At 57.3% G+C, this 25,677-nt stretch overlaps 1 protein-coding gene across 1 annotated transcript in view; it reads right to left on the bottom strand.

Moving 5' to 3' along the window:
• The window catches only part of ZMIZ1 (zinc finger MIZ-type containing 1), a 187,560-nt gene that overhangs the window by 161,400 nt on the left and 483 nt on the right, over nt 1-25,677 (bottom strand). The gene's annotated exons all lie outside the window — the stretch shown is intronic.

The raw sequence follows: 25,677 nt of genomic DNA, 5'->3' as shown, positions 1-25,677 counted from the left end.
TGGTTATGCCCCGCGGGTGCTGGGGTCCCATCCTCCTGGAATGGCAGTGGCCAAGGGACATGGCTGCTCCATGACGGGAGCAAGGGATCTTTGCAATCAAAGGTGATCCTGCACATCCAACAGGAAGAAAATATATCACTGGGGTGGGGGTTCCCCAGAAGTTCCAGAAGACCCTACTCCTTGCCCAGCCCAGCCCCGGTCCTGGCACATAGTAGGTGCTTAACACCTATCTGTTGAATTCATCAGTGGCCTGCTGGATGCATATGGGATGGCCTGACTTGGCTCTCCTGCCGAGGGGCCAGCACTCAGCAGCACGCTCCAGGGGATGCGACAGATGGAGGGTGCACATGCGCATGCCCCTCTGTGAGGCTGGGGCTCTGCCTTTTTGAGCCCTTCCTGGTCAGAGGACATTTCAGGGCTGGGAGGATTTCCTGTAGTCAGTAAGGCTAACACTTCCTCTGCCCAGATGGAGGTAGGAGAGGTCCAAGGAGGGGAGGAGATCAGAAGCAGGGCCATTCCCTAGGCCAGGCCTCCCCACACCAAGGCTAGAGGCCCAAGAACCCCAGGGCTGCCCTCTCTGTCCCCACTGACCCTTATGTCCAGCTCCCACACCAGTGTGGCCCCCTCCCCTGGCTCTACATCTCAGCCTCCTGGCTGCAGCCAGCCTGAACTGCTTACTTAGACAAACAGGGAAAGCGGCCACGTGACTGGCTAAGGTTTCCTGGACCAGAGACGGACGGGGACACACACACACACACACACACACACACACACACACACACACACTCACAGTGGGTCAGGTGGTCATGTGGCCCAACAGGGCAGGGACTGGGTCAGCTCAGGTTCCCATGTCTCTGAAGGACAAGTGACTGGGCCTGCCTTTCTGCACCTAGAAGAATGCCTTCTCCAAACACTTGTTTTCTGCTTCCTGGACGCGCCAGGGCCATGCTGGATGGGAAGAGAGCAGAGTGGGGGGAGGGGGAGGAAGGAGGGGGAGGAGCCTGCGTCCAGCCCTCAGGCCTCTGTTGGGTGTTTTCCTTCCGCCCTCCCCACCCAGAGGGCAGCTGCCTGCTGGGAAACTGTGGCTGCCCAGCCAGGGAGCATCCCCAAGCCCAGGATTCGGATGTGGGGCAGGAGGGGAGCCGAGCGAGGCTCCGGGAGGAGTCTCTGAGTGAGTCAGCGGCAGACCTGTCAAGGCCTTATACCAGAGCAGGGCTTTTGCAGCAGGACTCCGTGGCTGGCCCTGGGGGCATCCAGGGAGGAGAAAGGGTGGGAGAAGGGGGGGTCTCTGGTCCAAGTTGGCAGAAGCAGCTCTGCCTTTGGTCTGTTGTTCGGGGAAGGTCTGTGGGCCAGGGTCTTGAGGGCTCTTCCAGCTTTGGGGCTCTGTGTCTCGGATGCTTCCCTAGAATGGCAGGCCTGTCCCCACAGGCCACCCAGGGAGAAGGGGGGGTCACATCTCTTGACAGGCAGGGCTGAGACCGGCTGGGGGTGGGGAATGCCACCAGCCCCCTGCCCTGGCCTCAGGCCTGACCCCCAGCAGGCCCGCAGCACAGAAACCCACCTCCCAGACACCTCAGGGAGGCGACAGAGAGACGAGGGGCGTGGCTGGGAGATCTCAGATAGAAGTCACTTCCGGCCAGGCCTGGCTAAGTCCTTCGGCCTATGCTGTATCACTGGATCCGCACAGCCGCTCCGGTAGGTAGGTGATGCTGTCACCCCAAGTGACAGATGAGGGCTCAGCAACCTGAAGGTCACGGGGTTCATATGGGGTGGGCCAGTCTGACCCCTGAGAGCTGGCTAGAAGCGTCTGTGTGCTTACCAGAACCCGAGGTCCCCGGGGCTGGGCCAGTCCTCTACAAAGCCCTTGACAAGGTTTCTGAGGGGGCCAGGCTTGGGTTCCCCAGGGATGCACACCGAGGGATGCACACCCCCACAGTCCCAGGCAGCTTCTGTGAGGGTCCCCAGAGTGCGGGGACCAGGGGGAAGACAGTGTGGGAGGGGGAGAGCAAGGACACAAGGGAAGCTAGAGAGAGCTGGTGGGGTGGGGGAGGGTGGAGAGAGACCGGAGAAACACAGACAGAGAGAAAGAGCAAGAGAGGCGTGGTTGGAGAAACAGAGAAGGGGGCCAGGAGAGCTGACAGCAGGAAGGAGGGCAGGCGGGAAGGAGGCAGAGGGGAGGAGGGGAGGAGGGCCGACACAGCCAGAAAGAGCAGAGGGGAAGAAGGGAAGGGAGGAGCAGGGGGAAGGAGCTAATGTGCGGAATAACCCAGAAGCAAGGGGCAGGGATGGAGAAGGCAAGAGCAAGAAGCAGAAAAACAGAAAGGGATCCGGGGTCAGGGAGGGAGAGGGCCCTGGAAAACGGAGAGGCAGGGGGAACGCACACCCGCCCACCGAACGTTAAATACCTAACAGGAGATGACAAATCAAATGGGAATTACTGCGGTAAAAACATAATTAGAAACTTGATTGAAGTTAAACAGAATTTACATAACACTGCAAATTAACTTTACACGGAAACTATTCACTGGGAAGGCAATGAAAAGGCATTTCATTAGTAATCTATATTTAAACAATAGGCACAATGGAGCCTTCTGATGAGGAACTTGGTGCCTTCAACCAGAGCGAGTGCCAAAGGCTGCTGGAGGACAGAAGGCAGTGGGCGCTCCAAGAGGAAGTGGGCAGGGTCCAGGACCTCATCCCTGCACCTGCTAATGGGGGCTGGGGCTGAGTGGACGCAGGGGGCCAGAGCAGATTCTGGTATAGGTTCTGCCCTTGACTTGCCGTGTGGCCCCGGGCAAGTATCTCCCCTTCTCTGGGCCTCTGTTTCCTCATGTGCAAGATGAGGAATTTGACGAGGAGGCTTACATGAGAGTGCCTGCAAGTGGGGATATTGTAGGAGAGCCCGGGAGATGGTGGAGGGCAGAGGTAAGAGTCTGGGCTTGGGCTTGGGCTTCAGATGGACTCAGTTCAGAGCTCTGCCTGCCACTTAGTAGCTGTGATATCACACAAACTTCCTCCTCTCTGGCCTGGCTTTACCCATCGGTTCAGTGGAGATAAGTCCACTCCCACCTGCCATCACCCAGGCGGGGGAAGGATTTAGGGAGAGATTGGGTGGGGACAGGCTTAAAGGAAAGTGAATCTGAAGGCACAGGATTACTTGTCCCACCCGCCCAGCACACTAATTAGATTACCCACCGCCTCGTGCCCCAGAGCTGTGTGTGTGCATCATCCGAGCAGCTTCCCATGGCCCCCAGTCCCCAGTGCAGAGTCAGAGGTGTATCTCCTAGAGGGACTGGGGGGCCACCAAGTCCCTGCCTGGCTCCATCCTATTCTCAGCGGGGAGAAGTCTCCCGAGCCTTGGCCACATCCCAGTCCTACGAGGCTGTGCACTTAGGCGGATGTGCTGGACTGTGGCCCCCGGAGCCCCCCAGCCGGCTGCATGCTCACCCTACCTCCCGTCCCACTCATATGTCCCACTCAAGTGCCCCGATGTGCACCTGCCCTGCCCCCGGGCAGCGGCTCCGCTCTGCAGCCTTCCCTGACAGAGCCATGGGCATCTCTCCGCTGAGAGCTGAGGGCTGAGTGTGAAGCCCCACAGACTCACAAAGGAGGATGCCTGCCCCCCACCAAACTCACACACAATTGCCCACCAAAGGCAGCGAGCTCCTCTGCTCTAACTGGTGAGCGTGAGCGGGCAGCTCTGACACACACTCATAGTCCAGGAAGTTTCTACAGTTTCTTTTAAGATAAAGGATCCAGCAGTGCTTAGAGATTCAATAGGAAGCTGCTGGGTGCCCTTCCCCCTGCAGGCAGCTCAGAGCTGCCGCCTTGAGCCCTGTGTTTTCAGACAAGTGCTCCAGGCAAGGGGGAGGTCTCCTGAGCCCAAGAACCTCACAGAGGAGGTGGGAGGTCAGGACAGGTGGAAACTTCTTAAAAGAAAGTGCAAAGTGTGCAGACATCAGGGCAAGAGACTCCGCTGAGACCAGAGAGCACCGGCCCAGGTGGCACAGAGGTCCCTGGACATGGGCTCACGCTCAGCCCAGACACCCACGGGCCCTGGCCCCTATGTTGCCGGGTATGGAGGAGAAGCTGCTCTGGTTTCTCCTCCCTGTCTTCCACCCCTCTCCAAATATGGCTCATTTTGAGGCCTCTGAGCCTTTCCTATGCTGTTCCCTCTGCCTGGAGTGTCCTTTCCCTGCTTTGCCAGCAAAATTCTCCTCGTCCGTTGAGAGCCTGCTCTCTCAGTCCTCCTGCACCTTCTCTGTCTCCTTTGCTGCCCCCACCCTGTCTTCCCGCCCTGCAAGGGCTGGATGCCCATGACTCAGACTCAGGCTTCTGATCGGCTCCCTCTCCATTCCCTCCCGACGTGACCTCATCAGCCTCATGGCTTGCAACTGCATCGGTGCACAACGGCTCCCACATTTCTATCTCCAGTCAGGCCCTCTCTGCCTCCCAGACTCCTACACCCAACTGCTGGCTCAAGCTTTCCACTTGGGTGTCTCAAAGGCATCTCCAAGTTCATGTGTCTAAGACATACTCCTCAGCTTCCTTTGGCCCTCCCCCACCATCATTCCTGGCCGATTAAATGACCACCTCTGTTCTACCAGTGGCTCCTGTCCTAAACCCGAGAGCCTCCCTTGACTGCCCCTGTCTTCTCTCCTCCGGCACCTCTAATCCACACGCACACCTGTCTGCAAGGTCTCTGGAGTCATTCAGACTCCCATGGTCCCCCGGCGCTTCCCCTGCTGGCCCTAGACCCAGGCGCCACCACTTTACCTGGGTCCTGGCCACCTCCCTGCTCCACTCTTGCCTGCCTCCGTGAGTGCGTCCCCCAGGATCTCTCTGATTTCCCAGCCCCTCACTTCACTGAAGCCACATGGCATCCCTGATCCTTCCTTGAACGTGCCAAGCACCCGTCTCACTCCCTCTTTCCATTTATGTCTCTGCTCAAATGCTGCCTTGTCAGAGGCCTTTTGTGACCATCCTTTGTCCGAGGATGTCCACTTCACCCCACCTGGCAGACTCTGTTCCTTTACTCAGCTAACTTCCCCTCTTAGAAATCGGCATCACCTGACATATTATATGTCGCATTTTAGGTATTTACTGTCCATGCCTCTTATGGGAAGGTAAACACCGTATTATTTCCTGCTGGGTCTCCAAAACATCAAGCAGGTCCCTGCACGGAAACTTTCTTAATGAACATTTGGGATATGAACAAATGAACGATGCCACTTCCTCCAGGAAGCCTTCCCTGAATGCCTGCCTGCAGAATCTGCACATGGCCTCTCCTCCTCCTTTCCCCGTGTAATCACAGACACGACACAAGCCTTGAGCACTGAACTTACGGAGTTAGGCCTGCCTCCGTTGCAAATTGCAGCATCTCAGGGCAAGGCTGGATCTGATACATCGTCCAAACCTAGCCCTTAGTGCAGGCCTGCTTTGGTATAAGAGTCAGTGAGTGTCGGATGTGTGAGCTAATGACTAAATGGATGGCTGGAAGGATAGGTGGATGAACAGAGAGTAGATGGATGGATAGAGGAGCGATGTAAGGATGGTTTAGTGGGAGGATGGATGGATGGAAAGATGGCTACGAGAGAGGATGGATGACGGGTGTACGGATGGATAGAGGGACGGGTCCCACCACGGTCGCACAATAAACACTGGTGGTTGCTTGGGCTCAACAGCCAGACTTCTATGGGGTGAGTGGGCCAGACCAGAGCAGTGTAGTGAGAGTCTAAGTATAGAAACAGGTAACAGCAGACAGGATAGAGCTGAGCCTCTATGGTGCGAGCAGAGCTTGCTATGTGACCCCTGGCAGGACCGTTCACTTCCCTGTGCCTTGGTCTTGCAGTGTAAAAATGCAGATAATCATTCCTGCCCAGAGCGATCAGGGAAATCGCTCTGAAGTTTCAAATACTGCCACAAAGGAGACCACGGCCACATTTCCAGTGACTCACATGTCTGGGCAGTTCTGCCTTGGAAAACCCTCTCTTCTCAAGCCCCGTCTGGCCCTGCTGACTGTGGCCTTAGTGCTCCATCCACAAGGGCTAGGACCCCCAGCCATGCCCACGGAGTTCAAACGGAACCAGGCTGCTAAGACAGATGAACTCCAAATAACAATCAGGCCCAACTGATTCACGGAATCCTCAAGAACTGGAGTAAACCCATTTTCGAGACGGACAAACTGAAGCCCAGCGGCATTCTGTACCAGACACACGCAAGGAGTTACAGAAGCCCCACATCCGGGGTCAAGGGCTGGGCGTGGAGACCGATGACCCTCAGCTCGGCCAGCCCCATGGCTACCTGGCTGCCCGGCCACGCCCCTGGCCAGGCAGGTGAAGGTGGTGGTGTAGCGTGCACGCAGCAGGGCTCTGCTGTTACCTTTCTAGGTCTGGTAGCTGAGTGATGGAACTGCGGCTCTCTTCCTCACACCCCTCACAGCACTGGCCTGATACCCACCACCTCCTCCTCCTCGTCCTGGGTACGCAGGGACAGAGATGGGACACATGTGAACAGCCAGGGACACAGACGGCAGTCCACTCCCCGCCCCCACCTGGGTCCCCCCACGGCCAGGCTAATCTCAGCGGCCTCTTGGGCCACCGACGCACATCCCGGGATGCCTGATTGATCTGGGGCCTTGTCTCCCCCACACTGCGGCACTGCCATACACCAGCCGACCCCTCCTAGTGGAAATCTTTGACTAAAAAACATATTTAAGTTTTCTTTCTTCTGGGGCTCAGGGGCTTTGTGTCGTTGTCATTTTCTTCCTGGTGAGAAAAGCAGAAAGCCATGGCCTTCCTGTGCGGCCCCCAGGCAGGGTGACGGGGAGAAGCTGTCGGGGTATTTTTAGCCGGCTGCAGGCCCCCCCAGCGTCTCCTCTCCGCTGTGCCTGGCTCCGGAGAATTATCTTACAGGGCCGGCTGGCAGCCACTTCTAAAGCCACTCTCTGACCCCTGCCTGAATTCCTTCCTCATTATGAACTGCTCACCAGATCTCTGACCAACACTTGGGGCCATTTTATGTGTGCCCACCTCTTCAGAAAACCAGCTCACTCCCTGCCCTTCGTGATTCTGGGTCACAGCTGAGTCCTACCTGGACAGAGGTTTAAATAACATATATATTTTTGACTTAATATTTTCCTTTACTTCAAGTCACTTTTTTAAGCTTCAACAAATCCGGACTTGTCCAAATTGATCACATCCATGAAATAACCCATCTGATATGCTCGATATACATATTGCCAAGACACCTTAATAAGTACACGACCGATGAAAGAAAAGTGTATGTCTTTCATTCACTACCTAATTCCAGAATCTTGTCACAGGCTACCAGAGTTACATGGGCCAAGCTTTGGCAAACTCACTGTTGTTTAGCAGCCCTCTCCTTGTACAGAAAGAGAAAGCGTCATGGGGAGGGATAGTTGGCTTACAGGGCCCCAGAATCCACCAGCAAATAAGGCCAGGGGAGGTATAAGGTGGTCACAGTCATGATGTGCTAGAAACTTCATACTGTCCTTTCTTCCCAGCACGGGGTGAGACCGTTTCTTTCCCCACACATGAACTCGGCTGTGAGAATCTAGGCAGGTGGGCAGTAGGCCTTGTGAAGAATGTGGCCCCAGGATGGGGTGTCCCAATGGAGGGCTGCAGGCCATGCTCGAGGACCAGGGTCCAAGGCAGCATCTTTTCTCAGCATTCTCTCTGAGGCCTCTGGTTTATATCTGCCCCTTGCACCAGGCTCCCTCAGCCAGAGTCGGTAGGGGCTAGAGCATAATCCCCTCTCTGGTTAGATTGGACAGCACAGAATGGACCCTTCCCCTCCCCCTCCCCCCCAGCTCCTGTGGCTGCAGGTGCCCATTCTGGGCCTGAGTGTCCCCAGGTGTGCCTTGAGGGGTAGAGCCTGATGACCCCAGAGGCCTTGCCTTGTGGTTCTTGGACCTCACTGAGCCCCTCTGTCCTTCCCCACTCTGCCCGCAGGTTGGAGACCCTGACTGGGCCCCCAGCCCAGTGCCCCGGTGCCTGCCCCTCCCGCTGAGAACAGGATGTGGGTGTCAGGAGGTGAAGGAGAGTGTGGGGTCGGAGGGGGGAGTGGCCTCGGGACTGACTTCCTGAAGCCTGATCGGTTTACCACAGTCAGTTGGGCCCAGGACCGCACAGCTGTGAGTTATAAATGTCCCTGTCAGAGCCCAGGCCGAGAGGCCCCGCTCTCGTGGAGGGGCTAGGGTCCACAGTGCCCACTCCTCCAGGGGCCTCCCCAGGTGAGGGCCCCATCCTCCAGGAGGCCCTCCACAAGTGTCTAGCCCTCATGACTTCTGGGCTCTCTCGACTGCTGTCTCGACCATGCCTGATGCGACAGGGTCTAATCCCACCTCCCCGTGCCCACTCTTTGCCCTTCCAGGTGTGAGTCTTGTGGTTCAGCTACCTCGAGAGCTCTCAGAGGGCAGGGACCAGCCTGGGCCTCTACCCAGCACAAGACCCGGGACTTGGCACACAGCCAGCCACCCTGGTGACATCCTCAGGGGCAACTGTTCCAACTCAGCAACCTGCTTCCCACGACCCCAACCGCCCCTTGTGCCTGCCCACTGGGGCCCACACAGCACAGAAGAAGGGGTGGGGGAGGAGAGGGGCAGGGGCACTTGGCCCACAGGCACAGGGCTCTGTGCCCTGCACATCCAGGGGCTCCTCGAGGGTCCCATTCTCCGTGCTTGCTCTCCTTAGGGCTCCCTCAACCTGGCACATGCAGTGTGGCTCCCAGTCTGGGGTGCTCAGGGCTGAGCCTACAGGGTGAGAAGGTGGGCCTCCAGCCCCAAGGCTTGGGCCATCTTCCTGCTGGGGCCACAAGGTGGGCTGCACAGGGCTGGGGCTCAGAAATGTAGTAAAGGCAACAGGAATAAGCAGGGGGCGGTCCAGGCTCGCAGGGCCTGAAGCGTATACTATTTTGGGGTCCTCTTTAGAAATATATATAGAACTACAAATACATATTTAAAATGAGAAAAGAAACACCACCACATTCCTAGAGCCTCAGGAGTCCGGGCCCCTCTAAACCATTTACCAGAGATGCTCACACAGAAATGTTCCCGACAGCAACCTGCTGCCCCGCCCCACCTAGAACACTCAACAGCTGCCCGCAAAACTCCCACTTCCACCGGGGCGGTGCGGGGTGGGGCCCAGAAGCTGGAGCTTCATGGGTTCCCGGTGAGTCTGCCTCTGATCAATAACAGTGATGGAACTGCCAATGATCTTAATACTGAACATTAATAGACCTTCTTTATCTGGTACCATTCTAAGTACTCTATGTGATTTAACTCATTTAATCTCACCACAACCTCTAAGGTAGGGACTCTACCTATTTTTAACAGCCACAGCAAGGTTCAGAAACCAGCCCGAGGTCACACAGGTAGGATGTGAACCCCGACGGCCTGGCGTGGGTGCAGGTATGAGCCCTCAATCACTGCACTCGGGTCCTGCTCTGGACTTTTCTCTGACTCAGAGGCTCGGACGGCGGCGGCGACCAAGGGTGGACGCTGCGTGAAGTCCCCTCTGATTAAACCACTCATTCCGCACAAATCCTTACGTGCCAGTGCCCACATCTTGACGGTAAACAGAGGCCCCCTACTTCCTCGCTCTGCTCAGGGCACGCTGGGGTCCTCTCTATGGGCAGAAGTGGGCACCCCATTGACTTCCTGGGGCTGGGGAGAGGAGGTGTCCTAGAGATGGGTTGGGCCCTCCCAAAGAGACCCCCCAGTCAGGGGTGAGGAGTGGGGTTTGCCGAAGGTCACGCAGCATGCTGTCCAGCTCCCTCATTTTACAGACATGAGAAACATGGCTTCCCCAGGGCCACCCAGGGAGCGGTGACCCCATGTGAGGCCTAAGGCCGGTCTCTGCAGGGGTGGGGCAGGTCGCCAGCAGCCCCAGGGGTGGTCAAGGCCCGGTGCTGGTGGGACAGGCTGGCCAGGCTGCAGCGGAGGGAGGACACAACCCTGCCTTTTGGCCTCCTTGGAGCAGGCCCTTTGTTTTCTCTCTGTTTTCCATCTGCCCGCGCCCCCCAGCCTTCCCGGCTTCCCCTGATTGTGTGCAGGGTGATAAAAGGGCAGATGAGCAGGAGATCTCTGACGGCGGTCACCTCCCAGAGACACTGTGGCGGCGGCGGGTGGCTAAGGGGGGCCCCCGGTGGGTGACCGGGCTCACCCCTGGCTGTGCAGAGCGCTTCTCTGAGGGACGCTTGGCATGTGGCCCCCAGAACACTTTCAGCAGCCCTGGGAGGAAAACACCACCATCCCCCGTTTTACAGAGGGTGAGACTGAGGCTCCAGAGAGCAGTGGCCAGGACTGGGTCCCTGGTCTCTGAGATTTCCAACGGGCTGTGCCAACCGTGGTCCTGACCTCTCTGGCCACTCACAGGACACCGGGCCTCGTCAGGCATTCCGCCTTTATATCGAGAACAGGCCATTTTCAGACTGTCCAGGAAGAAAGAAAGCAGAAGTTCAGGCTGGTCACTCTGTGCGGGATGGAGCAGAGTCTGACTTCCCCCCTCCCTGAAACAGAGTCCTTTTAGACTGCTTCTGGGGGCAAACGATTCCTCTGTGGTGGGTGAATTCCTAAGGACAGCAGTGATAGGAGGGTGATCCAAGGACGCTGTTAGCCTGGGTGTGGGATGGGGCAGTGGTGGCCTGCAGGCCAGGACTGGCCAACCCTGACCTCAGGTCCCCGCCGCCGCCGACCCTGGCCTCACCCACCTGGCCTCCTCAGACCCTCCCTGAGCATGTCCCCAACTTCAGTTACTAGATACTTTAAGCCACATCCGTGTTCCATCTAAATTATTTATGTATTGTTATTGAAATCACTTTCTCTTTACATACCCTCATTCAAAGCAATACTGTGTGAAATCATGGGTTTGCTATATTAATTATATTTTTTCTAATTCCCATAAAGATAAATACATAACATTAAGATCTGAAATTCAGACACTCACACAGAGCTTGAGGCCCGATGCTGTGTACAGGCAGGACCTGGGGAAGCTGGCCAAGACTTGGGGGTCAAGCCTCTGGAGGTGGGCTCAGGGGGCTGGGGGGGAAGAGCCCTGCGCTGGATGGGGAAGTGGGAGGAGGTGTAAGTTTCCAGAAGGGTACACAGAAGGTTTGGTTTGTCAATCAGCTCAGACCAGACTACATCTTCTCTCTGTTGGGGCTGGAGTTTGATCCAGATATTTCTCGGCTGCAGATAAAGCCATCTCCTTGCAAATTCCTCCTGACACGAGCATGATACAGCTAGATGAGCCCAAACACGTGGGGCAGGGGTCTGTCTCTTTACTGGGGGACGCTAGACCTCCCTGGGCCTCAATGTCTTCATTTGTACAGAAACAATGAATGAGCCAAAGGTTCCTCTCAGCCTCTCTGAACTGCGGTGATACGTGGTGCTCCTGGTGACCTCTGGGCCCCTTCTCATCACCTATGGAGACGTCCCTTGACCCATCCCTCCTACACCTGATTGGGGGCCTCAAGTGACTTCTGGGGTGCCAAGGGGAGACAGGGCCATCCTGTATGACAGCTACAAAATTAGATAATCAGCTAATCACCAGCAAATTAGCAGCCCATCTTTACATAGAACAAATATAGTATTTACGTAAAAGTTGTTAGGAGTTTCTCTCTTTTTAATTAGCAGAAATAAATGCAAAATAAATGGTAATTAGGCAGCTGATGGATTTGGTAGTACAATTAGGCCTGCAGCCGTGCCCCAGTCCTTAAGCGCTGCGTGCTCTGAGGAATCAGAGGGGCCTATTTATATAATTTATTTATAAAACAAAGTTAGCAGGAACAGAGGGACAAGGCCTGGGCACTGCTTGGGGGAGGGTCTTGGCTGCAGGGGAAGGACACTGGGAGGAGAGGAGCTTCAGTGTCCAAAAAATGGAGGGGTGCTTAGTGCTTAGTGTTGGGCTCTGGGAAGTGCACCACCAAGGCCCCCACGTGTCTATTTCAGGCCCTGCATGTGTCACTGGGAATGGCCTCCCTGACAGGAAGTAGGCTGGAGCGTGTGGAGGGGCTAGGAACAGCTGTTCTGTGCACTCCTGTCTCTTTCCCTCCCCTGGTCCCTACTTCTCTCTTCTTTGCTGGCACTATTCCTTCACTAAGCATGCTCTGTCCTACACCCAGAGATATATTCTTCTAGAATATTCCCCGTTTCCTTCAGGAACTCAGGAGAACCAGGTGCAGAATAAAGTACCCGAACACTGGGATTACATTTCAGACCAGTGGAGAACCCAGTGGGAGTACAGAGGCAGGAGTCCTGAGGCAGCCCAGAGGAAGAGATAAGAGCTGGGTTTTGAAGGATACATAGGAGTTTTCTGAGAGGGTGGGAAGTAACAAAAGGAGCTGCATGTGCAAAGACAGGGAGGTAGAAAATAGCATCCTGTGACTGTAGCAAAGAGTGTATCAGGGTGTGGAGGCTGAAGAAATAAGCAGGGCCTCATTGTAGTGGGTCCTGGATGCCAGGCTAAGTAAAGGTTTGGACTTGATCCTAGAAGCCATGGAAAGGTCTGAAAGGAGAGTGGGGTAGCCCCTTCCCACTCACAGCTCATTTCTTGGCTTCCCCTCCCCCACCCCCAGAGCCAGGGAGAGGGGGAGGGCCACAGGCCATTAGAGGCAGCTGGTTCAGCTGAGCTGAGTGAGCACAGAGCAGGAGGCTAACCTGATTATAAGGGACAGGAGGTTTGTCTGCAGGGGGGAGGGTGGGTGACTGCTCTGAGAGTGAAGGGAAGGGGGGCACGCTGGGCCACTCTTGGGTCTCCTAAGCAAGGGGCCTGTCTGTCCTAGAACAGAGTGCCCTGCCCTGCCCTCTAACCCTGACTCCTGGGGTGGCCTCACCAAGCCCAGGGGGAGGGGGACAGCACATCCAGAGCCGTCGCCCCCCCCCCCTCAAATCCTAGCTGGTGGCCCTGTGTTGTGACCTTGAGAAGCCACTCCCAACTCCAGGCCACACATTCTCGTCTCCAAAACAAAGGCCTGTATTAGAATGGGGGACAGGCAGTGACCAATTCGGCCCACAGTCCCAGCCCATATAGTTGGATGTGCCCGGGGTTATTAAAGCCTATGTGCTTTTAGGGGTTTAGGGGAGGCAGGTAACCTCATCTGCCACAGCCCCTGCTGCTCCCTCCTGCCCTACCCCAGCCCAATGCACAGGCTTACGTGGCATGCTGCAGAGAGCTCAACTGAGACTGCTGCATGATGACCACCTGGGGTCCTTCCAGCTGACAACCTGGGCTCCACAGTCCGAAAGCCCAGGAGCAGGTGAAGGGACAGCAGAAAGGCTTGGAGTCAGAGGAACTGCCTGTTATTACCCATGTAGGAGATGGGTGGGGGGCACTCGGGGCCTGGGGAGCCTCTAGCTGCAGCCAGCCAGCAGCCCTTCTCCCCCTCTAGTGACCGCCCTTGACTCAGGCTGCCCATCTCTAAACTGGGAGCAATGAGATACCTGCCCACCCAAACCTGGGGCCATTCAAAAGCTCAAACAAGCCCCTGGCAGCGATCCACAAGGCAAAGCCCAGTGTAGGGACTTCCAACAGCGGGGTTTCTGAAGGATTTCACAAACGGGAACCTCACGCATCCCAGCCTGGCCAGCCCTCCAACCTCCAGACCATCCGTTTAAAAAGCAGCCCCATCACGGTCTGGAAATAGTGCCCGAGCCGCGATCTGCTGTCACTAGGGACGGAGCTCTGAACTTGTAAGGGAAGACAAAGATCACACCGCACCACTTCTCTGCTCTGTAAGTTGCGCTCCTGCCTTCGGCCAAAATCAATAAAAATCTCCACTGGGATTGTTTTACCAGCACAAGGGGCCGGCTCCTTGCGATGACATCCCACCCCTGGTGGCGCTGGGGGTGTCCTTTTGTCGCACAACCCCGAAATGCGGGGTGGGGTCATGATGGGGGGGCGTGCAAGCCGGGGAGCAAAGGGGGGCGCGCAGAACTGCTCTAAGTGCCTCTCCAAAGACAAGCCCGGTGCTATTCATCAACTGGTTTTCAGGGCTGTGAGAAATCAATGGCATTTGTGCTGCGAACTCATCATTAGGACAGGAAAACTCTGCAGTGGAATTGATTTGTTTAAATATAATAACACAATTTAACAGAAAACCGTGGGGGTGGGGAAAAGACCCAGGCAAACAGGACAGTTCAGAGGACGGGGAGAGGCACCAGACTTGAAGCACCAGCTTCCAACACGGTGGTCAAACCCCAGCGCCGCCCCAGTCTCCTCCCCGCCTTCCCCAAACGCAGGGGTGAGGCCAGAGCGGGCAGGCACTATCACCTGTCACCTGTCACCGGGTGCGAGGTAGCTCATGCCAGCTCTCGGAAATGCCCCTCAGCAGCCTGAGGATGAGCCCGGAGGCCGGCTGCTCATTGCTGTGTGGTTCTCAGAGGTGACTTTGGCCTGGTGAACATCACTTCAACCCAACAAACTCTTATTAGGCACCTGTGAGGGGCCGTGGGGGAAACCGATGGTAAATCCTGGTCCCAGCTCTGAAGGCATCCTGTGCAGACAGGATGGGGAAGGCAGGCGCATGGGAGACAACACAGAGCCAGGGAGGTCTGGGCTTCCTGGGGTCTTAGGAGATGTGGGGGAGCAGTGCTGGGACAGGATGAAGGGCAAAAAGGGGACAGTGAGGGGGCAGAAATGGAAGGCCCATTCAAATAACCAGGAGGAGCCCATTTGGAGGGCAGGCCCCTAATCTCATGAATAGGGCAGCTGCCCGCTCTGATGGTAATGATGAGAGATGACTTTATTGATCCGTAAGATGTCCCAGGGCCCTGCAAATACTCAACACCTGTCATTACACTGACTCTCACCCTCCTGTGAAGGAGGGGCCATTACTACCCATATTCCACAAATGGTACCACTCAGGCTCAGAGAGGTTAAGTGACCGCCCAAGGTCACACAGCTAGTAAGTGACGGAGGCGGGGTCAGATCCCAGAGCCTATGCGCTCTCCAGTGTACCTCCCGCCCTCACTGGGGTGTAGCCTCTACGTGAACTGGGGAGACATGGCTCCTGCCCTCTGGAAGCTAGGGCATGAGGTGCACTGGATGGCTCAAGGGGGAGTCTGAGGAATGGCATGGAGCGGGCAATGTATCGCTAGTGTCCTGATCACAGGCTCTTGCGACAGGCTTGGCCCTGCAGCCTGGGTGAGGCTGGAGCACTGGGAGCAGGGCCAGCCGGGCACTCAGGGCGCTCTGCTACGTCACAGAGAACCTCTTCCTACCTCCCCCAGAGGGCAGGGGTCCTAGGGAGGAAAGCGGTGGGCCAGGTCCTGGAAGACATGTCTGCGGGGAGTAGACACCCGAGCAGGGAAAGACGGCTGGGAGCGGCTCAGCCCTTGTCTGAGGTGGGGAGGGCACAGGCAGGCTGAAGTCCTCAGCGGAGGCCGGGCAGCTTGGGGCAGCCTCGCCGAGCTCAAGAAGGGCCTTAATGTCAGCTTCAGAATTTGGACTTTATTCCCGGTGATGGGGGGATGCCGGGGAGGGCAGCAGAGGGCTGGGCAGGGGTGAATAATGGCGAGGCAAGAAGATGGTGAGACCCCAAAGCCAGCAGAAGGTTGGGGTGGTGAGGGGGACACAGGTCCAGAGCTGGGTCAGGGGGTCGAACTGACTGTTGGAGGTCAGGGTGAGGGAGGGGGAGGGGTCCAGGATGACCCGGGCGTCTCCCCCAGCCCTCTGGGGGCTTGGACGTTCAGCCACGCCGAGCCAGTGACTGCCCGAGTCAATAGGAATTGACCAGGACCCCGAGGAGCACCGGGCCCCTCCTGCTAGGACGCCCTGACTTGGGGGAGGGCACTGCTGGCCGGCAGGCAGGCTGCCACCACCTCGGCTTTGTCCCCCTGCTGACCTTTTTCCTTTGTCAGCAGCGCTCTCCATCAATTCACCGGAAGGGCCAGTGCAATCTCGCGAGGCTGCCTGGGCCAGGGCTGGGGGTGGCGGCTTGCTCTGCCTTCCCTCTTTTAAGGAAGAAGTCTCCAGAGCATCTCTAGAAAGTCAGGAGCAGAGGTGCCAAAGCCCTCAGTGCACACGGGGAGAGTGGAGCCTGGTGGGGGACAGCCGCACCCCTCCTGCTGGCAGATGGGAGGGAGGGAGAAGAGGAAGCTGGACAGGGGTTGGGGGGAACTGCGGCCAGGCTGTGAGGGACGGGCAAGGAGGATCAGTCTAGAAGAGGGATCTAGGAGGTGGGGGAAGGGACCCAGCGGGCGCTCCCGAGCCCAGAGTATACCAGCCACCCCTACAGCCAAGGAGGGGGTCTAGAGGGTCTGGGGGGCTTAGGATTTAGATGGGGCTAGTATGGTCAGCTGTCCTGCTGTGCCTGGAACAGAGAGGTGTGTGGGATATGGAACTTCCAGGATGAAAACCGGGGTGGTCCCAGGCAAACCGTTGCTCACCCTAGCGGGGCTGAATCTAAATTCTGGTTTTTGGTTCTACCGCTTTCAGATTGTATGTGACCCCTCTGTGCCTCAGTTTCCTCATCTGGAACACAGAGCTCATAAGAGCGCCTTGTGTACAGCCATCATGAAGATGAAGTGAAATAATATACGTAAAGTGCTTAGCATCTGACACCAACCATTCACCAAATGGCAGGTGGCCACTGTTACTACCACTGCCTGCCCCCACTAGCTTCCCGGGCCAGACCCCCATCTAAACCCTGTACATGTGTGCTATTTAATCTCACCATGATTATGGGGCAGGGGCCGTTACTACCCCCATTTTCACAGGAGGAACCGAGGCACGGAGGAGCTCAGCCCCTGGCCCAGGTTCTCACGGCTGGCAAGCACAGAGCCCAGAAAACCACTTCTATTTCCACTGGGCTGACCCCACAGCGGGGTAACTGTAGGTCAGGGTCAACACAATTCTGCTTGTACTGACCCAGCGTGAGGACTGGACAAACACATAGGCTGGGCAGGTGTGGCGGGCTGCCCTGGAGGTGTATACATAGGAACAGGCAAGGGACCCCTGTTCTCAGGGAGACTGAGTCCCTGGTCCTCAGTCTGGGTCAAGACCTTCCCCTTCTGGTCCAAACACATCCACCAAATTTATTAGGTTCCTCGGGTTTACTGATACCTTAGTAAGAGAAAGGGAAGCCCCCAGAGGTACTCACGCCTCCTGGTGGCCCTGAGGGCCCAGCTCTCTGGATCTGGCACTTTCTGCAAGTGACCTCATTTCATTCTTACAAAAACACAACAAGATCATGTTTGATGCCCATTTCAGAGATGAGAATATAGAAGCTCAGAAACTTGCTAAGGTTGCACAGCTCGATTTAAACATGTCCATCTCCAACGTCTGGGCTCCTCTCGGCTGCTCATGTGACAGGATGAACAAGCAGCATACGGAAGGGAGCACACAATTTGTACGTCCGTGTTAGGACTTGAGGTGAGCACCTGATAACTCTGAGGATGAGGGGCATAGCCTCCCCTCCCCTTAGAGTTTAGGGAGCCCAGGGAAAACTCCGGCAGCTCAGGGAAGGGGCCCAAGCACGCAGGGGTAAGGGTGGCCAGCTTGGCAGGGTACTGCACACAGGGGAAAAGGGGGCGAGTGCCAGGGTTCAGGCAGGGGCCCATCGCTCCAATACCTGGGAGTCAGGTAGGCCTTGCAGAGACCTCTCTTCAGTCTTTGGAGCTGAGCGCACAATGCCATTCCTGCTGTGACCCCCAGGAAGTCCTCAGCACAAGCAACTGCATGCTCACAGAGCAATTAGCTCACAGCACCCAGGAAGAAGATCGCCGAGGTGGGCAGGTAGGCACTGGCTGGGCAGGGGCCCTGGAAAGCTGGGCCCGGTTATTTTTAGCATCTTGATTCAAGAGGAAGGAGGCCCTCCTCCCCACCAGGTAAATGTCAGTACACTGGCAGACCCAGTTAAAGTAGCTGGAGCCAAGGAAGAGAGACATGACTGGCATCTCTGTCCCCCGCTCTTGGCCGCTGGTCCCCCAGGGTGGGTCTCCCTTTCTCCTCCACCTCCTCTTCCTAGGCCCTAGAGCATCTGCCTTTTGGCCATGAACAAGAAACACGGGCTTGGTCCCCAAAGGAGCTTGACCAGGGGCCTAGGACTCCAGCCTTCTCTTCCCAAACTGCAGTTTCTACAAAATGGACCCCACAAAGCCCACCATTTTATTATTTACGAGGGGGACAGGAGCTGGGGTCATGAAGAGGCTTTGCAGGAGGGTGACTTGTCCTTCCTGTTGTGGGTGGTTGCTGTGTTCCTGCAGAAGAGAGTTCTGGGCTTCCTGAGCGGGAACCCAGGCCAGCCCCAGGCTGCCGGGCCTGAGCTGGCCGCTGTGCAAACTGCTGGGGAGGTTTGCACAATCTTGGGTACTAGGTGTCCAGGAGCCCGTGGCTGCCACCCCACTGATAGGAGAGAGTGAGAGAGGCCGCTGCGGGTCAGTGAAGGCATAGCAAACACAACCCGGGCTCGGCCCCGGGCTACGGGCAGGGCCTGCTCACAGAGGGGTGCCAACACACACAGCGCGCAGCACATCACAGGCCTGGCGCCGGCGTGTGGGATTCCAACGGTCCCCTCCTCTGTGTCCGGCTCTGAGCTGGCCTCCATCCTCGCGGAGGGCCACCCCCTCCCCCGCTCCCACAGACTCTCAGCTTTAGAGTCGGCTCTGGGAGCCAGACAAGGCCTTAGCCCATGGGGGTGGGGGGGTCTTCCCCAGGGGGCCCAATGCCCCATCCAGCCAGGCTGGAGGAGACTCCTGGCAAACCCCTGGAGTCTGAGGTCAGCTCTCCCGCAGCCAGAGAGAAGCCCTGGGTCCAGCAGAGTGCCCTTGCCGTTGGCCACCAACTCCCAGGGAGCCTAGGATCCTGGCACCTGCCCATACCCTCCCCAAAGGCAGACCCCTCCGCTGAGGCACTGCCCTGCTGTGCCTGAAACTCCAGGGAGATCTGAGGGAAACTGAGGCCCAGAAGAGGGGCAGGAATCTGCCCAGGGATTTAGCAAGTTAGAAGTAAAGTGCAAACTCCCTTCTCCTTCTGCCATCTGGCCTCTAGGGGGCATGTCCACCTCATTTCCTTCACTGCCCAGTCTGGACCCTCCAACCAGCCCCACTGGTCTGCCCCCGACCCCCACCCTGCGTGCCTGCCTCAGGGCCTTGACCCGGCTGGGGCTGGTCCGTTTGCTTGGAATGCTTTCAGTTCACAGTCATGGTCTTTCTTCAGGGTCTGGCTCCACCTCCTCCAGGAAGCCCTCCTTGACCCTAGAGTCCCTTGGAACCCAGACGTTTTTTTCTGGATACCACACACAGATCCACAGCCTCCTAGACTGCAGGCTGCTGGGCACCCTGCTGTGGCTCATCCCAGGGGGCTGACAAGGGACTTGGGTGGTCTCTGGTTTCCTGAGCCTTCTGTCCTTTCTCACCCTCTGTATCTTGTCAGCTTTCAAATAGGGCCCTGCTACAGAGCATGCTCTCTGCCCTGGCCTCTGGGCCTGCAATCTCTAGCCCTCACTCCTTTCTCTTGGTAAACAGATGGAAGGAGAAGCCCTAATGGTTGCAGACCTTGGCGGCAGGTGGTGATTATAGGAGGTGGAATACAAAAGAGGCCTAACAGAGCCAGGTCTGAGGGCGCCCGATGCTGTTCGCAGTCCCGGTTCTAGGTGGATCTCCACAGACTCCCAGGAACTTCCCAGGCCCTAATCTCTGTGCCCCCAGGCCCTCAGGGGTTGGTCCTGCTTTCCTCAAACACTGTGCCCCATGGCCAGGTCACCACCCCCACCGCAGGTCTGGGGCCCCGCCAGGGTCTACCCCTGCCATGCTTCGAAAGCAGTTGAGGGTGGCAGTGGCCTCAGCTGAAAGCATGGAGTGCCACGCTGGGCCACACTTCAGTTTCCCCATCTGTACCATGAGGCATTGGGCCAAATGATTTCTAATGACTGTTCTTCCCCCAGGCAGCTGGGATGCTATGCTTCAAATAAAGATGCCACCCTTGCAGCCGCACCCAGTGCTGCTCCCGACCCGCAAGGTCACTGAGGTTTGGGACCTGGGACACAGGGCAGGGGTGTGGTTGTTCTCATCCTAAGTGTGTGGCTTACGGACCAGAGGGAGACCGACTCCAGAGCTCAGACAGAGCCAGGTGAGCAAACATCAGTGGGAGGGAGAAGCACCCGGGGTGAGTAACACCCAAGGAATCCTTCTGGGCATAATTTACCAAATCCCAGCCTGTCCTTGCAGAGTCCTGTTGGTGGCCGAGGTCAGGGGCCCCTACGGCACCTGGGCAACTCTGCATACCTACAGGGGTGATCACACTCAACTGGCGAGGCTCACACCGGACTCTGGGAGAGCCAGAGGGGGACGCAGACCTTCCCCCCCACCCTCGGGAAAAATGCCTCTCGCCTAGCCTGTTGGTCTCTTGCACCTGTCGCGGTGATGCTGGATGACGCCGGGCTGGTCTCTGGGCTTCTCTGTCCCTACTACATCACTCAACAGGTTTGCCCATGTCTCCCTGCAACCCCACCCGTGGGCTAAGGTCAGGCCCACATCACGCAGGGGTACGGATGGGGGTAACAGAGGGTGGCTCCTGGACTCTGCTCTGGGGCAGCTTCCTATTCCAGCATTTTGGAAGACTGGCTTTTCCCCCTGGTAAAGAGCTCGAGCCCCTGGCCCAGGAGAGGCCCCAGAGGTGCGTGGGGTGCTGAAGAGGGCCTGGTTAACTGGGGGTCCGGCTGGCTGGAGTAAACAAGGCCCAGCCCTGTTTCTCCCTGCTGTCACCACTCTGGGTGGAGCTGGGAGCCCCAGCTGGTGGGCCAAAGCCCGCCCTCCCTTCCTGGCCTTCAGAGTTGCTACTGCTGCTTAATAGCCCTTTTGGCTCCCCACTCTCTACAGGATCAAGGTCAAACTCTGGCCCAGCCTTTGAGGCCCTCAGGGGCCGCCTCAGCATCTACTTCCAGCTGTGGCTGAATGAAGCTTCCTCTCCAACTGGACATCCCACTGGGTGAGTCCTGCCCAAGTTGTGCAGAGACCCCAGGAAGACCCTATTCTCCCACTCCGTGTAGGGATCCAGCCTCCTCCTCAAGGCAGTCCCCCCTGCCTGCCTCCCCTAATGTCAGGGAAGAGCTGCTCCTCCCAGCTCCTTCTGCCTTCACTCGCCAAGGGCCCCCTGCTAGCATGCTCTGCATTGGAGACTCTGGGACTTCCAAGCCCAGGGCTGTGCTCACTCAGCTTCTCAAATGCAGATTCCGGTTTGGACGCCAGCGCCTAGCACGGTACTGGAGCCTGGTAAACGTTCAGCAGACTCTGGCTGGCACAGTGAATGGATCACCCAGAAACATGCAAGTACCTATCACAGACAGTTTGCTGTGGTGGGGAAAACACATATTATGGTGTCAAATAAAACTGGGCTGAATCCCAGCTCTACCAATAGCTCTGTGATCCTGGGTATGCTTCCTAACCTCTCTAGTGCTTTGAGTTTCCTTATCTGTATAATAAGATAATCTCAGCGTCACTGGACTGTCGAGGCCCTTGAGACCATTGCAGGTTGTGACCCCTGACTGGTTCTGGTTTTACATACCAATAAAGAACTGCTCAGAGAAGGGCAGCAACTTGTTCAAGGTCACACAGCAGGTGTGCAGTCGGGCTGAGGTTTGAACCAAGTCCAGCTGGCGGGGGCGGGTGGCTGCCAGGGCAGCAGCCCTGCCCTGCCAACCCAGACAGTGGCCCACCTGGGGCAGGAATGATCAGTGGGCTGTAGATGATCTCCAGCTCCAGCGGGGGTCAGGGGTGTGGGCTCAGGGCAGGCTACCCAGCCTGGTGGTGGAGGGGCCTGGACTTTGGGCAACAAATTCCAGGCAAGGAGAACGGGGTGTGCATTCTCAGCTGGTGCTGAAGACGGACAGGCATGCCACATGGGGCCCCGGGAATGCCGGCGGTGCTGCGTGGCCGTGGCCAGGCCCGCTGTCAAGGTCTTTGCAGCCAGCCCCAAGCCCGCCTTGCACCATGTAACCCTGGAAGTCTGCTGACTGACAGCTGATGGTGTGCATGCTGGCAGCCCGAAGTCACAAACCAGGGGCCGGAGGGGCTGGCCAGGGAGTGTGGCGGTCACCCCACGTCCCTGCCCACAGAGCTGGGATCAACAACTGTGATTACCTCATGAAACTCGAATCCAGACCAACCCCAACCCTGCTGTCTCCCTATGTCCTTTCTTAAATGACACCAGCCATGTCACCCCGCTCCCCCTCCGTGTGCCCACAGCGCTCGGGTCCGTTCTACCGCCATCCTCCAGCTGCCCACCCACCATCCATCCGGACGCTGTGGGGTGCGAACCACGTGCTAGGCACCGTCGCCAAGATTCTCATGGCTTAGTTGACCGAATTCCTCACAACACAGTGAGGTATGTCCTATCATTATCTCAATTTTAATGATGAGGAAATGAGGCACAGAGAGGTCAAGCCACTAATCTGGCGTCACAAAGGAGTGGCAGAGCTGGAAAACCCCGAAGCCTTGGCCTGGAGTCCATACCCTTGATCGCATCAGTACCTTCTGCATTCAGCCACCAAAGGTGTTTACGGTGCTGTTCCCAAGGTGCCGGCCACATGGGGCCGGCTGTCACGCCCCTGACGAGAGACCCTCTCTCTGTGTCTAGTCTCTGTGGGCTGTCACGGCCCAGACCAGCTGGGGCCTTCTCACCTCTCTGCCTGATGTGGGACTCGCCCGAGCTTAGGAACCACATACATCTGGCTGCAGGCCACCTGGCTGCGGGAACGGGGCCAAGTCACCCGCAGGGAGGAGCAGGGCTGGGGCTTGGTCTAGTCCAGCTGGCCAGACATCCAGCTCCACCAGGCCCTCTTCGGCACCCCAGGCACCTCTGGGGTCTCTACTGGGCTAGAGGCTGGAGCTCTTTACCGGGGGAAAAGCCAGTCTTCCAGAATGCTGAAATGGGAAGCTGGCCTGGAGCAGAGCCCAGGGGCCTCCTTCTGTTGCCACTGCCGGCTCCCCTGTGTACTGTGGGCCTGCCCTCAGCCAGGTGCTAGGGTGGGGGCTGCACCTCTGAGCCTCTGTTTCCATCTGGCGAACAGGACAGGACCGCTCAAGGGCTTGTTCAGTGGCGGGATGGGGTGTGAAAGAGCTCTGCACATGGTAGAGAAGTCTACAGTGCAAGAGGTCATGGTAGCTCCTGGAGGGGTCCCAGGGCAAAGGTCGGGAGGGAGAGGTGGGGGTCAGAGAAGGCTCCATGGCGTCTGACCTACAGGAGCGAGTCTGCCAAGCAGAGATGGGCAGGCAAAGGGCAATCAGGCAGAAGACTCTGCAAATAAAACACAGAGTAGACCCTCCCAACCACCTCTGCCCTTGGTGGATTTGGCAAAGCACAGAAAAACCAGGCCGCCAAAGGTCAGGGAATGCTTGACACCACTGCCTGATGGAGGGGCTATAATCCCACCCCAACTGAAGCCACTGTCCCAGGCTGCTGGGGACAAGATGGATGCCGGCACTGTGGGAGGAGGGGCACGTCTCTCTCCTTGGCGGACAGGACTCCCAGAGGCGACAGAGGACTTGCCCAAGGTCTCCGGGCTGGTAAGTTACTGGTGTTACTCACACAAACTCAGTTCTTGGCATTTAATCCCGCAACCACTACGCTTCATATGGGCAGAGCTGGCTTCCTGGGCAACTGCACGGGGCCCCAAGCTTAGAAGGACCCTCTCCTGGTTTGATGCTCTGCTGTCACCGTCCAGGGATCCATAATCATTTGTGAACAATGAGACTCTCATTTTTTGTCTTGCCCTGGGCCCCACAAATTACGTAGCCAGTCCTGATTCTAGTAGATTCTGACGGACACTGGTGGGGAAGCGGGGCAGGGCCAGTGAAGCAACTTTGACCTCTCTGGGACTTTGCAAGAGCTGGGCTCTGTGCTCGGTCTGCTTTGTGTCTCTAAAGCAGCCTGGCAAATCTCTGTCCTCTTCTGCCTGTCTCCTGGAGGTCCTTCCTAAATTTCTTCCCCACACACGGACTAGCCCCCCACACCAGACAGAACCCACGACTCCCTGTGCCATGGAAGCTCTGACAGGTGAGAAGCCACCAACCCCTGCACAGCTCCTCCTCCTTGGAACACTCCTTGTGTGTGCACAGGAGCGCACGCCCGTGTGCACGGGGGACTGTGTGCGCTGCAAGAGCTTGCACCTATCTGCTGTGGGGCGTCACCACGGTAGTCTGCGGATGCGTGCGAGTGTGTATGGGCGTGCACGTCTACCTGCGTGCACACGTGTATGCTTGCACGTGCGAACCATGTCTGTGTGCGTGTGCGTGTGAGGGAGTGTTCCTCCATATGTTGCCGCACGTGTCTGTGCACACGTGACCGTTCGTGCATGGGTGTGCACGCACATCTGTATCCCTTAGCACGCATGGGCAGGTTTACAAGCACATGCGTGTCTGTGCGCACGAGCGTGTGTGCACATGTATTCATGGATACAGGTATGACTGTGGGTTGGGAGAATCCTCTGGAACTTATATGTGTATCAATACTTGTAGATGAGAACATCATGCCCGTGTGTAACTATCACACCACCCAAATCATCTTCCTCCTCACGAAAATCTTGGCCCCCTCAGAGACACACTGGACCACAACCTGGCCCACCACCTCCAAGAAGCCTTCCTAGACTCCAGACTCCCCCATACTCACTCAGAGCTCTATCATTACCCCTCACCCCACACCATGGCAGCTTTCCCACCCTCATGCCCCACCCCCCACCCCAGCCAACTGCAGTCCTGCCAACTTCCCTGCCTTGGTGTCTTATGTTTTCACTCCTGCTGTGTCCATTGTTCCGGCCCTACCTGAGGCATCTGACCTCTTACTGTGCCCTTGGGACAGTCTCTCTAGTCTCCCGGCTTCCAGCAGGGCCCTTCTGACAGCCTCTCCAATGCAGCCACCTTCATTAGGCCCCTATCTCACTTAGAACCCTCCATAGTTCCCCACTGCCCTTGGGATCTAGTTCTCCATCTTGGCATTTGTGGCCCTTTACAATATTCCCATCCCCTTGCCAACCTCATCTCCCGTCCTGCCAGGCCTTCCTACGCATCCCCTGCTCCTGTCTCCTTACAAAGCTACTCATTTTTGGGTTACCTCCTCCAGAATGCACTCCCCCCCCCACCTCTCAACACTTCACTGCACTGGTCCGGGGCTTGCACAACATCTGTTGTGCTCTCCCTGCTTCTCCGCCAGAGCCCAGAATGAGATGAGCCCCTGTCCCCTGTATCCTAGGGCCTGACATCAGGCCTGGCATACAGTAAGTGCTTAATACAAGCTAGGGAAACTGAAGTAGGGAGGCAGAGGGAGAGAGAACCTTATCCAGCCAACATGCCCCTCCTCTAGAAGGGGCCCTAGGTACCCTCTCGGGGGCCCCAGAGGCCAGGCCTGATTCGTGTCACATCCCATCCACAACTGAGGGGCAGCCCCAGGCCCCTGCAGCCCCTGTCATCTTATAAGAGTCCCCTCCCCTTGCCGTGAGTTGGGTTAGGACCCGGCACTTCTGAAGACCCCGTGACGGCCTCAGTTCCTGCCCCCAGGAGGAGGCTAGCAGAGGTGGGCACGGCCAGGGACAGGATGGTCCAAGGATTAGGGACTGGTGCACTGGAGCTACATCGACCCAAAGGTGAACCCCATGGGGGCTCAGCCAGGTACGTGACCTTGGGCAAGTTACTTCCCAACCCCAAGCCTCCGTCTTCTTGCCTAT

The sequence above is a fragment of the Neomonachus schauinslandi genome, chromosome 6 (genome assembly GCF_002201575.2).
Source record: "Neomonachus schauinslandi chromosome 6, ASM220157v2, whole genome shotgun sequence".
In the NCBI taxonomy this organism is placed as follows: Eukaryota; Metazoa; Chordata; class Mammalia; order Carnivora; family Phocidae; genus Neomonachus; species Neomonachus schauinslandi.
This window is presented reverse-complemented; position numbering and strand designations above follow the sequence as displayed.